This window comes from Nerophis lumbriciformis, linkage group LG01 (genome assembly GCF_033978685.3).
Source record: "Nerophis lumbriciformis linkage group LG01, RoL_Nlum_v2.1, whole genome shotgun sequence".
Classification (NCBI taxonomy): Eukaryota; Metazoa; Chordata; class Actinopteri; order Syngnathiformes; family Syngnathidae; genus Nerophis; species Nerophis lumbriciformis.
Window position 1 is genome coordinate 30382114 of NC_084548.2, and position 13897 is coordinate 30396010.

The window sequence follows — 13897 nt, forward strand, 5'->3', positions numbered from 1 at the left end:
CTCCGTTACATCTACTTGAGTAACTTTTGGGATAAATTGTACTTCTAAGAGTAGTTTTAATGCAACATACTTTTACTTTTACTTGAGTATATTTATAGAGAAGAAACGCTACTTTTACTCCGCTACTTTTATCTACATTCAGCTCGCTACTCGCTACTAATTTTTATCGATCTGTTAATGCACGCTTTGTTTGTTTTGGTCTGTCATAGTGCCTGCGTTTCAACAAAAACAGTCACTGGTGACATTCACTCCGTTCCACCAATCAGATGCAGTCACTGGTGACGTTGGACCAATCAAACAGAGCCAGGCGGTCACATGACCTGACTTAAACAAGTTGAAAAACTTATTCGGGTGTTACCATTTAGTGGTCAATTGTATGGAATATATACTGTACTGTGCAATCTACTAATAAAAGTTTCAATCAATCAATCAAAAGTGTGAAGGAAAAAAGACCCTTTTTTATTTCAATCGTACATCCTGTCAAAAGCATAAAGACTGACTGCACAGTTCCTGTCTTCACAATAAAAGTGCCGCTCCATCGCGCCTGCGCTTTCAAAACAAGAGTCTCTGAAAGCCAGCGCAAACAAGCTAGCAAGCTACGGAGTTTGCCGCCAATGTATTTCTTGTAAAGTGTATAAAAACGAATATGGAAGCTGGACAAATAAGGTGCCAAAAACCAACCACTTTCATGTGGTATTAGACAGAAAGGAGGAATTTTTTTTCTCCTCCATTTGAAAACGTGGACGCTATCAGCACTACGGTCTGATTACAATCAATGCAAGTCATCAGAATCAGGTAATACACCAACTTATATTCTTGTCTTCATGAACGAAAGGAATCTATATGTGTTAAACATCAAACATGTATGTATATTCATTAAAACACCTTTAACATGTAAACAAAAACGGCAAAATAAATAAATATAAATTATATACTGTATATATATATGTGTGTGTATATATATGTATATGTATATATATATGTATATACATATATATATATATATATATATATGATATGTGTGTGTATGTTACTCATCAGTTACTCAGTACTTGAGTAGTTTTTTCACAACATACTTTTTACTTTTACTCAAGTAAATATTTGGGTGACTAGCTACTCCTTACTTTTACTTGAGTAATAAATCTCTAAAGTAACAGTACTCTTACTTGAGTACAATTTCTGGCTACTCTACCCACCTCTGGTGATGACTGTATTATGCTGATAGTATATATTTGTACCATGAATTGATTAACCTGGACCCCGACTTAAACAAGTTGAAAAACTTATTCGGGTGTTACCATTTAGTGGTCAATTGTACGGAATATGTACTTCACTGTGCAACCTACTAATACAAGTTTCAATCAATCATTCAAAAAGAGAGATGATTTATATTTCAATATATGCCAAATGAATCAAAACATGTATATAATTATACTAATGTAACGCCCAAGGAAACGTAATTATATCTGAAACTTATTTCCTGTCATCTTTGTAGGCTAACTGAGAAAATACCTTCATGATGAGGTTCACCTGCAGATTGACTGATGCTGAGGCATTCATATTCTGGACTTGTCTTTTCCTCCTCCAGAAGATCAAGAGAACTTAATGGCGCCCTTCTGAAGGTGAAACAGTCTCATAAAATAAAATAAACATGACTGGGGTAGAGCAACGGATGAAAACCTTAGACTTTGCCAAAGGTTGTTTTTTTTGTCAGGAGCAGACATTTTCTGTTAATATATATATTATTCATTTCTCCTTTTCAAGACCAGAGACTTTCAAGCCAAACTAACATAAATGTAGACATTTTAAACCAATATTACTATTATTCATTTTAAAATGTTAATTGTTCCCATTGATAATAATTCAGCAAAAGAAAATGGTGCGTTAAAGGGGGACTGCACTTTTTTTTGGAAATGTGCCTATCATTGACAACCCCTAGGTACGACAAGAACACGTCTTTCTTTTTTATGCATTATCATTTGTAATATAAGGCAAGAAGACCTACGAGGTGGCTAACCGCCAACAGTACTCTTTTTACATGTCGTGACCTGCATATTAACCAAGTATTAGCAATATTGTTATCATAAGCGCTAACGCAGAGGAACTACTATTAGCTACAGATAGGTAACTAGCTTATGCAGCTATAGGTTGTATTCACCTGACGTCACGTCCAGCTCATTAAATATGCGAGACTCAAAGTGGTGGGCCAGCGAGCAGCTGTTGTCAAAGGTTTTGCCCAAGTTACAAAACGTAAAGTATTGTTGACGGTTTTTGAATGCATTTTTAAAGGGATTTAGAGGTAGTATTAATTTCTCCCATTAGCTGCATTATAGCCACCAAGAACAAGCCGATTTGTATATGTTAGAATGCAAAAAAAACAAAAAACATTTTCTTCTTGTCTCTCATTATGATTGTGAACGATAGGCAAAAGTAAAAAAAAAAAATGCAGTTCCCTTTTAAAATGACCAAAATAGATAGCAATGACATGGTATTATGAATGTGCCCGTTACTACAAACCCTGTTTCCATATGAGTTGGGAAATTGTGTTAGATGTAAATATAAACGGAATACAATGATTTGCAAATCCTTTTCAACCCATATTCAACTGAATGCACTACAAAGACAAGATATTTGATGTTCAAACTCATAAACTTATTTTTTTTCCCAACACGTGCTAAAGTAGTTGGGAAAGGGCATGTTTACCACTGTGTTACATGGCCTTTCCTTTTAACAACACTCAGTAAACGTTTGGGAACTGAGGAGACACATTTTTTAAGCTTCTCAGGTGGAATTCTTTCCCATTCTTGCTTGATGTACAGCTTAAGTTGTTCAACAGTCCGGGGTTCTCCGTTGTGGTATTTTAGGCTTCATAATGCGCCACACATTTTCAATGGGAGACAGGTCTGGACTACAGGCAGGCCAGTCTAGTACCCGCACTCTTTTACTATGAAGCCACGTTGATGTAACACGTGGCTTGGCATTGTTTTGCTGAAATAAGCAGGGGCGTCCATGGTAACGTTGCTTGGATGGCAACATATGTTGCTCCAAAACCTGTATGTACCTTTCAGCATTAATGGTGCCTTCACAGATGTGTAAGTTACCCATGTCTTGGGCACTAATACACCCCCATACCATCACAGATGCTGGCTTTTCAACTTCGCGCCTATAACAATCCGGATGGTTCTTTTCCTCTTTGGTCCGGAGGACACGACGCCCACAGTTTCCAGAAACAATTTGAAATGTGGACTCGTCAGACCACCGAACACTTTTCCACTTTGTATCAGTCCATCTTAGATGAGCTTAGGCCCAGCGAAGCCGACGGCGTTTCTGGGTGTTGTTGATAAACGGTTTCGCCTTGCATAGGAGAGTTTTAACTTGCACTTACGGATGTAGCGACCAACTGTAGTTACTGACAGTGGGTTTCTGAAGTGATCCTGAGCCCATGTGGGGATCTCCTTTACACACGGATGTCGCTTGTTGATGCAGTACAGCCTGAGGGATCGAAGGTCACGGGCTTAGCTGCTTACGTGCAGTGATTTCTCCAGATTCTCTGAACCCTCTGATGATATTACGGACCGTAGATGGTGAAATCCCTAAATTTCTTGCAATAACTGGTTGAGAAAGGTTTTTCGTAAACTGTTCAACAATTTGCTCACGCATTTGTTGACAAAGTGGTGACCCTCGCCCCATCCTTGTTTGTGAATGACTGAGCATTTCATGGAATCTACTTTTATACCCAATCATGGCACCCACCTGTTCCCAATTTGCATGTTCACCTGTGGGATGTTCCAAATAAGTGTTTGATGAGCATTCCTCAACTTTATCAGTATTTATTGCCACCTTTCCCCAACTTCTTTGTCACGTGTTGCTGGCATCAAATTCTAAAGTTAATGATTATTTGCCAAAAAAAAATGTTTATCAGTTTGAACATCAAATATAGACTTAGACTTAGACTTACACTTTCTTTTTATTGTCATTCAAATTTGAACTTTACGGCACAGATAAGAACGAAATTTCGTTACATAAACTCATGGTAGTGCAGCATAAGAAAGCAATAAGGTGCATGTATAAATAAATAAATAGGTTACTGTACAGATAAATATATTGCACTTTTTCACATGCGTCCACGTTTATGGATGTATGTGTCTTTTTTATTCCAGCGAGTTAATCGATTTTGGGGGGAGTTGAGGAGATAATTTAATTATGATGCGTTCAAGAGTCTTACGGCCTGAGGGAAGAAGCTTTTACAGAACCTGGAGGTTCTGCTTCGGAGGCTGCGGAACCTCTTTCTAGAGTCCAGCAGTGAAAACAGTTCTTGGTGGGGGTGGGAGGAATCTTTGCAGATTTTCTTAGCCCTGGTCAGGCAGCGGCTTTTTGTGATCTCCTGGATAAGAGGAAGAGGAGTCCTGATGATCTTTTCCGCCGTCCTCACCCCTCTCTGGAGAGACTTCCAGTCTGACTTCAAGTCTATGTTGTCTTTGTAGCATATTCAACTGAATATGGGTTAAAGTTAAAGTTAAAGTTAAAGTACCAATGATTGTCACACACACACTAGGTGTGGCGAAATTATTCTCTGCATTTGACCCATCACCCTTGATCACCCCCTGGGAGGTGAGGGGAGCAGTGGGCAGCAGCGGTGGCCGCGCCCGGGAATCATTTTTTGGTGATTTAACCCCCAATTCCAACCCTTGATGCTGAGTGCCAAGCAGGGAGGTAACGGGTCCCATTTTTTTAGTCTTTGGTATGACTCGGCCTGGGTTTGAACTCACAACCTACCGATCTCAGGGCGGACACTCTAGCCACTAGGCCACTGAGTAGGTCAAAGTGAGTTCCCATACCGGGAGTCGAACCCGGGCCGCCTGGGTGAAAACCAGGAATCCTAACCGCTAGACCATATGGGTTGAAAATGATTTGCAAATCATTGTATTCCGTTTATATTTACATCTAACATAATTTCCCAACTCATATGGAAACGGGGTTTGTACATTACATATATACTTACAGCATGTATATAAAACGTTGTTGGAGGCTTTTGAATGTGTTTTAGAGCGCCTTACAGACGGAATAGAGTGAATCCCATTAAATCCATTGCTGACTCTTGCTTATATGTTTTCACTAATTAGAATGCATCAAAAAAAGAAAAACATATGTGTCCTTGTCTCACATACAGAAGCGTGAGACAAACGTGTGTGAAAAATAACTTTAACTATAATTTTAGCTAAAGTCAGCTAGCCATCAATTCAAGTACTTTTTAAAGCAGCGTCAATTTACAATGCCGTAAAAAAGGCACCAATGAGAATAAAAATACAATCTATTAAATAGCCAACCTTTTAAGAATTAATCCATTCTAATTCAACACCGGAGGTGGGGCTTGAAGGCGAGCGCCTTCAAGTCCCAATGGGGCCCAGCCGGGCACAGGCCCAAGAAGCAACATGGCTCCCCCTTCAAATGGGCTCATCACTCATAGGAGGGGCCATAGAGGTCAGGTGCTGTGTGAGCTGGGCGGCAGTCAAAGGCAGGGCCCTTGGCGGTCCGATCCTCGACTACAGAAGCTAGCTCTTAGGACGTAGAACGTTGCCTGGCTGGGGGGGAAGGACCCTGAGCTGGTGCGCGAGGTGGAGATGTTCCGGCTAGATATAGTCAGAATCACATCGACGCACAGCAAGGGCTCTGGAACCAGTCCTCTCAAGAGGGGCTGGACTCTCTTCCACTCTGGCGTTGCACGTAGTAAAAGGCGACGGGCTGGGGTAGCAATTCTTGTTTACCCCTGGCTCAAAGCCTGTTCGTTGGAGTTAAACCCAGTAGAGGAGAGGGTAGCTTCCCTACGCCTTCAGGTGGAGGGATGGGTCATGAAAAAACAGCAGCTCAGAGTACCCACCCTTTTTGGATTTCTTCGAGGGAGTACTGAAGAGTGCTCCCTCAGGTGATTCCCTTTTTCTGCTGTGTGACTGTTCTACAGCAAACAGGTACCGACAGGCCAAGCGGTGTGTGGCGTTGGCGGTCGCTTAAGCAAAAACTTTGACAATGGGAGGAGTTCCGGGGAGGCCATGGAAAACGACTTCCGGACGACTTCAAAGCAATTCTGGACCACCATCCTCCGCCTCAGGAGGGAGAAGCAGTGCACTGTCAACACTGTGTATGGTGAGGATGGTGTGCTGCTGACCTCGACTCAGGATGTTGTGGATCAGTGGAGGGAATACTTCGAAGACCTCCTGAGGTTGCAAAGGTAGTTAAAAAGCTACCTCGGTGGAGAGGCCCCAAGAGTGGATGAGAGCCGCCCCGGAGTTCCTCAATGCTTTGGATGCTGTGGTGCTGTGGTTGACAAGACTCTGCAACATTGCGTGGACATCGGGGGCGGTACCTCTGGATTGGCAGACCGTAGTGGTGCTTCCTCTTTTTAAGAAGGGGAACCGGGGGTTGTGTTCCAACTATTGTGGGATCACACACATATGCCTTCAGGTGTACTGGAGAGGAGTCTACGCCGGATAGTGGAACCACAGATTCAGGAGGAGCAGTGTGGTTTTTTACCTGGTAGTGGATCTGTGGACGAGCTCTATACTCTCGGCAGGGTCCGAGAGGGTGCATGGGAGTTTTTCCAACCAGTCTACATGTGCTTTGTTGACTTGGAGAAGGCATGTGACCGTGTCTCTCAGGAAGTCCTGTGGGGAGCGCACCGAGAGTATGGGGTATCTGACTGTCTGATTGTGGCGGTCCGCTCCCTGTATGATTGGTGTCAGAGCTTGGTCCGCATTGCCAGCAGTAAGTCGGACTCGTTTACAGTGAGGGTTGGACTCCGCCAGGGCTGCCCTTTCTCACCAATTCTGTTAATATTTTTTATGAACATAATTTCTAGATGCAGTCAGGGCGTTGAGGGGATCCGGTTTGGTGGCTGCACCATTAGATCTCTTCTTTTTGCAGATGATGGGGTCCTGATGGCTTCATCTGGTCAGGATCTTCAGCTCTCACTGAATCGGTTCGCAGCCGAGTGTGAAGTGACGAGAATCAGTCCCTCCAAGTCCGAGTCCATGGTTCTCGCCCGGAAAAGAGTGGAGTGCCATCTCCAAGTTGGGGAGGAGAGCTTGCCCCAAGTGGAGGAGTTCAAGTACCTCGGAGTCTTGTTCACAGGTAAAGGAAGAGTGGATCATGAGTTCGACAGGTGGAACGATGCAGCTTCTGCAGTATTTCGGACACTGTATCGATCTGTTGTGGTAAAAAAGGAGCTGAGCCGGAAGGCAAAGCTCTAAATTTACTGGTCGAGATAATTTCCCATCCTCACATATGGTAATGAGCTTTGGGTTATGACCGAAAGGACAAGATCACGGGTACAAGCGGCCGAAATAAGTTTCCTCCGTCGGGTGGCGGGGCTCTCCCTTAGAGATAGGGTGAGAAATCTGTCATTCGGGAGGAGCTCAGAGTAAAGCCGCTGCTCCTCCACATCGAAAGGAGCCAGATGAGGTGTTTCGGGCATCTGGTCAGGATACCCCACAAACGCCTACCTGGGGAGGTGTTTAGGGCACGTCCGACAAGTAGGAGACCACAAGGAAGACCCGGGAAACGTTGGGGAGACTATGTCCCCCGGCTGGCCTGGGAACACCACTGGATCCCCCGGGAGGAGTTGGACGAGGTGGCCGGGGAGAGGAAAGTCTGGGCTTCTCTGCTTAGGCTGCTGCCCCTGCGACCCAACCTTGGATAAGCAGAAAAAGATGAATGGATGGATGGATGGATGGATACAATTTTACACATTGAGTCTATTAGACTGCGACAAGTTAATCAATACCATACCAGTGTGCAGTTTTTTAAACATCATCACAAAATGCTTTTATTTATTTTTAAGGAAATTAGATTTTTTGTTTTGTTGTTTGTTTTCATTGCTGCTATTTTTACTGTTTTTTTTTTTAAAATACAAGGTTAATTTTTTTTTTTTTTTAACAATATGCCTTTCCTTTCTTTTAAATGGACAACATTGTAATAGTCATTTTATTTTTGTTACATCTGAATGAGCAGTACAGTTACAGTAAAAATAAATATTTATGAATGAATTAGTCATCTTTGCTGTTACTAAGCACATGCCTGTATTAACTTAAGCTGCATTTAGAAGTCGATGGAAAAATTTGTGCCATTAAATATGTGTAGGCTTTATTATCCGATTAATCGACTCATCGTCAAGATAATCGTTGACTAATCGACTAATCAAAATAATCGTTAGTTGCAGCCCTATTCCAGTCACTTTTAGAATACATTTTTTGAGTCTGTCTACAAGATGTTTGTTCGTGGAGGCGTTCCAAATTGCAAATGAAAAAAAAGTGTCATAAATTATATTTTGAAATTGTACACTGTTTAATCATATACAGTATCTTGAAGTCGTCACTGCAATTTTTTTTTCCAGACATGGTCAAAAATAAACATTATAAATATTATGATTCATAACTTTAGATACATTTGCACACTTTCAGATCGTTTTAGAGAAGCTGTTTTTATCAGCATTTATGTCACTGTATGTCACATGTAGGTGTTATTATGCACATGTAAAGATTAGTTGAAAATACTACTTTATCCTAAATTGTTTTGTGTTTCCATACACTCTTAGAAATAAAAGTGCTAAGTAGAACCATATAAGGTTCTTCGGCTTGTCCTCATAGGAGAACCCTTTTTGGCTCCAGGTAGAACCTTTTTATAAAGGTTCCACTTGGAACCCTTTTGGAGGGTTCTACCTAGAACCCAACATGAAGGGTTATACCTAGAACTGTGTGTAAGGTTCCACCCAGAACCCCCCATGAGAGGTTCTACAAAGAACCCACGCAGGGAGTTCCACTAAGAACCCTTTCATGTTTCAAGGGTTTCATCTAGAACCCACACAGGGAGTTCCACTAAGAACCCTTTCGTATTTCAAGGGTTTCATCTAGAACCCACACAGGGAGTTCCACTAAGAACCCTTTTGTATTTCAAGGGTTTCATCTAGAACCCACGCAGGGAGTGCCACTAAAAACCCTTTCGTATTTCAAGGGTTTCATCTAGAACCCACACAGGGAGTTCCACTAAGAACCCTTTCGTTTGTCAAGGGTTTCATCTAGAACCCATGCAGGGAGTTCCACTAAGAACCCTTTTATGTTTCAAGGGTTTCATCTAGAACCCATGCAGGGAGTTCCACTAAGAACCCTTTCATGTTTCAAGGGTTTTATCTAGAACCCACACAGGGAGTTCCACTAAGAACCCTTTCGTTTGTCAAGGGTTTCATCTAGAACCCATGCAGGGAGTTCCACTAAGAACCCTTTTATGTTTCAAGGGTTTCATCTAGAACCCATGCAGGGAGTTCCACTAAGAACCCTTTCATGTTTCAAGGGTTTTATCTAGAACCCACACAGGGAGTTCCACTAAGAACTCTTTCATGTTTCAAGGGTTTCATCTAGACCTGACACAGGGGGTTCTAAAAACATCCCTTTTCAAAGGTTTTCTCCGATAACCGTCTTGTCTTCTGAGGGTTCTATAAAGAACCATGTTGTATTCTACAGATCAGTTTAGTTCATATTATATTGTGGTCATTTATCATGTTGACATTGAAGTCCGAGTCCATGGTTCTCGCCCGGAAAAGGGTGGAGTGCCATCTCCGGGTTGGGGAGGAGATCTTGCCCCAAGTGGAGGAGTTCAAGTACCTCGGAGTCTTGTTCACGAGTGGGGGAAGAGTGGATCGTGAGATCGACAGGCGGATCGGTGCGGCGTCTTCAGTAATGCGGACGCTGTATCGATCCGTTGTGGTGAAGAAGGAGCTGAGCCGGAAGGCAGAGCTCTCAATTTACCGGTCGATCTACGTTCCCATCCTCACCTATGGTCATGAGCTTTGGGTTATGACCGAAAGGACAAGACCACGGGTACAAGCGGCCGAAATGAGTTTCCTCCGCCGGGTGGCGGGGCTCTCCCTTAGAGATAGGGTGAGAAGCTCTGTCATTCGGGAGGAGCTCAAAGTAAAGCCGCTGCTCCTCCACATCGAGAGGAGCCAGATGAGGTGGTTCGGGCATCTGGTCAGGATGCCACCCGAGCGCCTCCCTAAGGAGGTGTTTAGGGCATGTCCGACCGGTAGGAGGCCACGAGGAAGACCCAGGACACGTTGGGAAGACTATGTCTCCCGGCTGGCCTGGGAACGCCTCGGGATCCCCCGGGAGGAGCTGGACGAAGTGGCTGGGGAGAGGGAAGTCTGGGCTTCCCTGCTTAGGCTGCTGCCCCCGCGACCCGACCTCGGATAAGCGGAAGAAGATGGATGGATGGATGGATTGTGGTCATTTATCATGTTGACATTGAACAAACATTCATAACATTTTAATGAGAAAAACATTTATTTAAAGATAGTCCAACAAAACAGGAGAGGCTGTGTAGACAAATAAGATGCCAAATAACAACCACTTTCATGTGGTATTAGACAGAAAGGAGGAACTTTTTTTCTCCTCCATTTGAAAACGTGGACGTTACCAGCACTACTTCCTGATTACAATCAATGCAAGTCATCAGAATCAGGTAATACACCAACTTATATTCTTGTCTTCATGAAAGAAAGGAATCTATATGTTAAACATGCATGTATAATTATTAAAACACCTTTAACATGTAAACAAAAACGGCAAAATAAATAAATATAAATTATATACAGTATATATCAATGTATGTATGTATATATATATATATATATATATATATATATATATATATATATATATATATATATATATATATATATATGTGTGTGTGTGTGTGTGTGTGTGTGTGTGTGTGTGTGTGTGTGTGTGTGTATATATATATATATATATATATATATATATGATATGTGTGTGTATGTTACTCAGTACTTGAGTAGTTTTTTCACAACATACTTTTTACTTTTACTCAAGTAAATATTTGGGTGACTACTCCTTACTTTTACTTGAGTAATAAATCTCTAAAGTAACAGTACTCTTACTTGAGTACAATTTCTGGCTACTCTACCCATCTCTGCTAATAATGTTGTTGTATGCACACTGTGTCGAGCGGAAATGGCCTATCATAGCAGCACAACGGCAGCGTTCTTGCCATCACCATCAACTAGTCAATCGTCCGCGTCAGTATACGTTGTCATCATTACACAAAAACATGAATGTGTCATTTGTATCTGCGTTGTAAATTCATAAACTAAAGCACCGTTTCGCTCTGAGAGGAGCGTTTGGGGTGCCTGTTCAGTGTTTACAAAGACGCGCTCCTCTTTAACGCTAACGTTAATTAGTTGTGCAAATACCTTTTACAACATTAACAATTACGTATACTATGTACAAACGAACAATTAACTTTCACTTTAATCATACTATCATTGTTGTGTTATTAAGCAAAATAAGCAAAAGTTTTACTTTTGTTGAAATGTTTACACTGTTGTTACAGAATATTTCGTTTTGCACTTTTTTGTATTGGATGTTTATCTTTATTTTTGCACATTTTAGCAAATAAGCAATACTTTTACTTTTGTTGAAATGTTTACACTGTTGTTACAGAATATTTCCGTTTTGCACTTTTTTGAATTGGATGTTTATCTTTATTTTTGCACATTTTAAAGCAAAATAAGCAATACTTTTACTTTTGAAATGCTTATACTATTGCAGAATATTAAGATTTGCACTGGATGTTTACTTTTATATTTGCACATTAAAAGCAAATAAGCTACTTTTAATTTTGTTAAATGTTTACATTGTTACAGAATATTTTGTCATGTTGTTGTCAATGTTGACTGAGTGGCCATACTTTTTTTTTTGTAAATAAAAGCCATGCCTTTTGAAAAAACTGGCCTACATTTATTTTTTCATCTTCATTTTAAATTAAAAAAAAAAATCGGTAAAAGGAAAAATAATCTATAGATTAATCGAAAAAAATAATCTATAGATTAATCGATAGAAAAATAATCGTTAGCTGCAGCCTTAGTCATCACCACCTTTGTCAGGGCTTGAACCCAGATTCTTTGGCACCAAGAACCAGCTCCTAAATCACTGAGCTATTTCTCAAACAGAATCCCTAGCCACACAGCAGTTGTCAAGGCAGATTTCAAAAATGGTCCTCCCAGTCACAGCTAATCTTTGCCTGAGTCAACAAGATTTGCTGATGAAGATCTTGCTTTCTTATAATTAATGGTTGTGGAAATAAATTGGTAACAGAACATTTCAGTTATAGGACTGCCATTATTTGTATGTCTGATCAGAAGGTGTAAGGTAATAGACTAGTATGGAGGACCTGATGACTGAAGGCAGTCAGCTGGTTAGCTCAGTCACTACTGCCAGTGACTTTAGACTGGGTGGCAGGTGTTCAAATCCCAAGATGGGCAATTATGTTACAGTTTGATCAACAGGATCTGGGGAAGAAGAGCTTGCTTTAAAATAAACAAAAAAATTGGATATGAAAAGTATTTGTATCAGTAGTCACAAGGAAATGTATTTTGCACCATTATTGGCAAATGTTATCAGGAAGTATGTCCCTGGTGACACAGGATCTTACCCATGCTTTCAACAATCCCTGAAGAACTCTTTCTTCCAAAAACGGTTCTCTGGATCAAAATAGTTCTTACTGGAACCCTTAGTGTTAGTGAGAACCCTTTTAAAACCAATTATTCAGAAAAGGGGTTTTAAAGGGTTCTCTGGATCAAAATGGTTCTTACTGGAACCATTAGCGTTACCAAGAACCCTTGAAAAACCTTTTCTTCGGGAAAGGGTTTTTCAGAAGCAAATGGTTCCAGTTAGAACCTCAGCCCTTGTAGAAGAACCCTTTTGGAACCCTTATTTCTAAGAGTGTATAGCCTGAAGCGGAAGGGGATGAGCTGGCTAAGAGCTTCACTTAATGTCCAAAAAAGTACAATATGTCCACCTTGCTGTGACAATGAAGCAAGACTGAAAAACCCGGCAAACAGAGGCATCCAAAACTACGTGCAAGCGCAGGTTAAAATGCATTAACCTCATGATTTGAGGCTTTGGCATTGTTTAACATGAGTATCCAACTTTGTAGCAATATTTGGAAGTCAGAAAAGATGAACTCCATCATCCTTTAAAGATGGTAAAACCCTCAGATGACTCTATGAGAAACACAATACTTGACCAGCCTCTCCTGTATGGCCCCAGGGCCAAGAAACAAAAACTAGAGTCAATAGAGCATTTCCAGTTGCAGGCCCCAAAACTATGGAACTCTCCTCTGCTGCAAAGTAAAACCGATACAGCTCTGAAGTCTTTTATGCGTTTATTCTGTTTTATTGCTTTCATCAGCTATTCTGTTTTTTGGTTTTTTTCAAACCTGTAAGATGTTTTTATATATTCATTTAAAAAATTTGTTGTTTGATTTTTGTCCTTTTTATCTAACTTGTACAGCACTTTGGGGCAGCTTGAGCTGTTTTAAAATGTACTTTATAAATAAACCTTGACCTTGATATTTGGCAGACCTCTGTCAGGCACCACATTATCATTTTAATTTGATCCAGAACTTCCAGTAAAAACTACAGAAACAAATGGAAGTTTTAAATCCAGAAGATCTGTCGATTGTATGTAAATATATTATGGTCACATGTTGTCCTTTTTATTGTAATCTTAACAGATTACTCTGCACATGCTTGTGTACAGTTTGTTTTAAAGATGATGTTTTATTACAGGGTTTCCTATATGATTCACAGGTCATTTTGTATTTATTGTCGCTCATTAATAGTTAAACAAGTCAATATTTTATTGATTATGAAGCAGGCACACATACTACAAGTGCCTATATATAGTAAAAAAATAGCCTCTATTTTCTCTATGATTAGTTTGTGTGCAATATACGTCAATGTTATGGCAGCACATCATGTGTAAGTCCTTAAAAGCAGAAAAAATACGAATAAAAGTATGTAACAGATTCTTGCATTGACATTTACCCT

The 13897-nt window shown here is 40.7% G+C and overlaps 1 non-coding gene across 1 annotated transcript; it reads right to left on the reverse strand.

Moving 5' to 3' along the window:
- Positions 1-4829: 4829 nt before the first annotated feature.
- Positions 4830-4901, reverse strand: trnae-uuc (transfer RNA glutamic acid (anticodon UUC)). The gene has a single exon. It is a non-coding gene; the product is annotated as a tRNA-Glu (tRNA).
- Positions 4902-13897: the final 8996 nt, after the last annotated feature.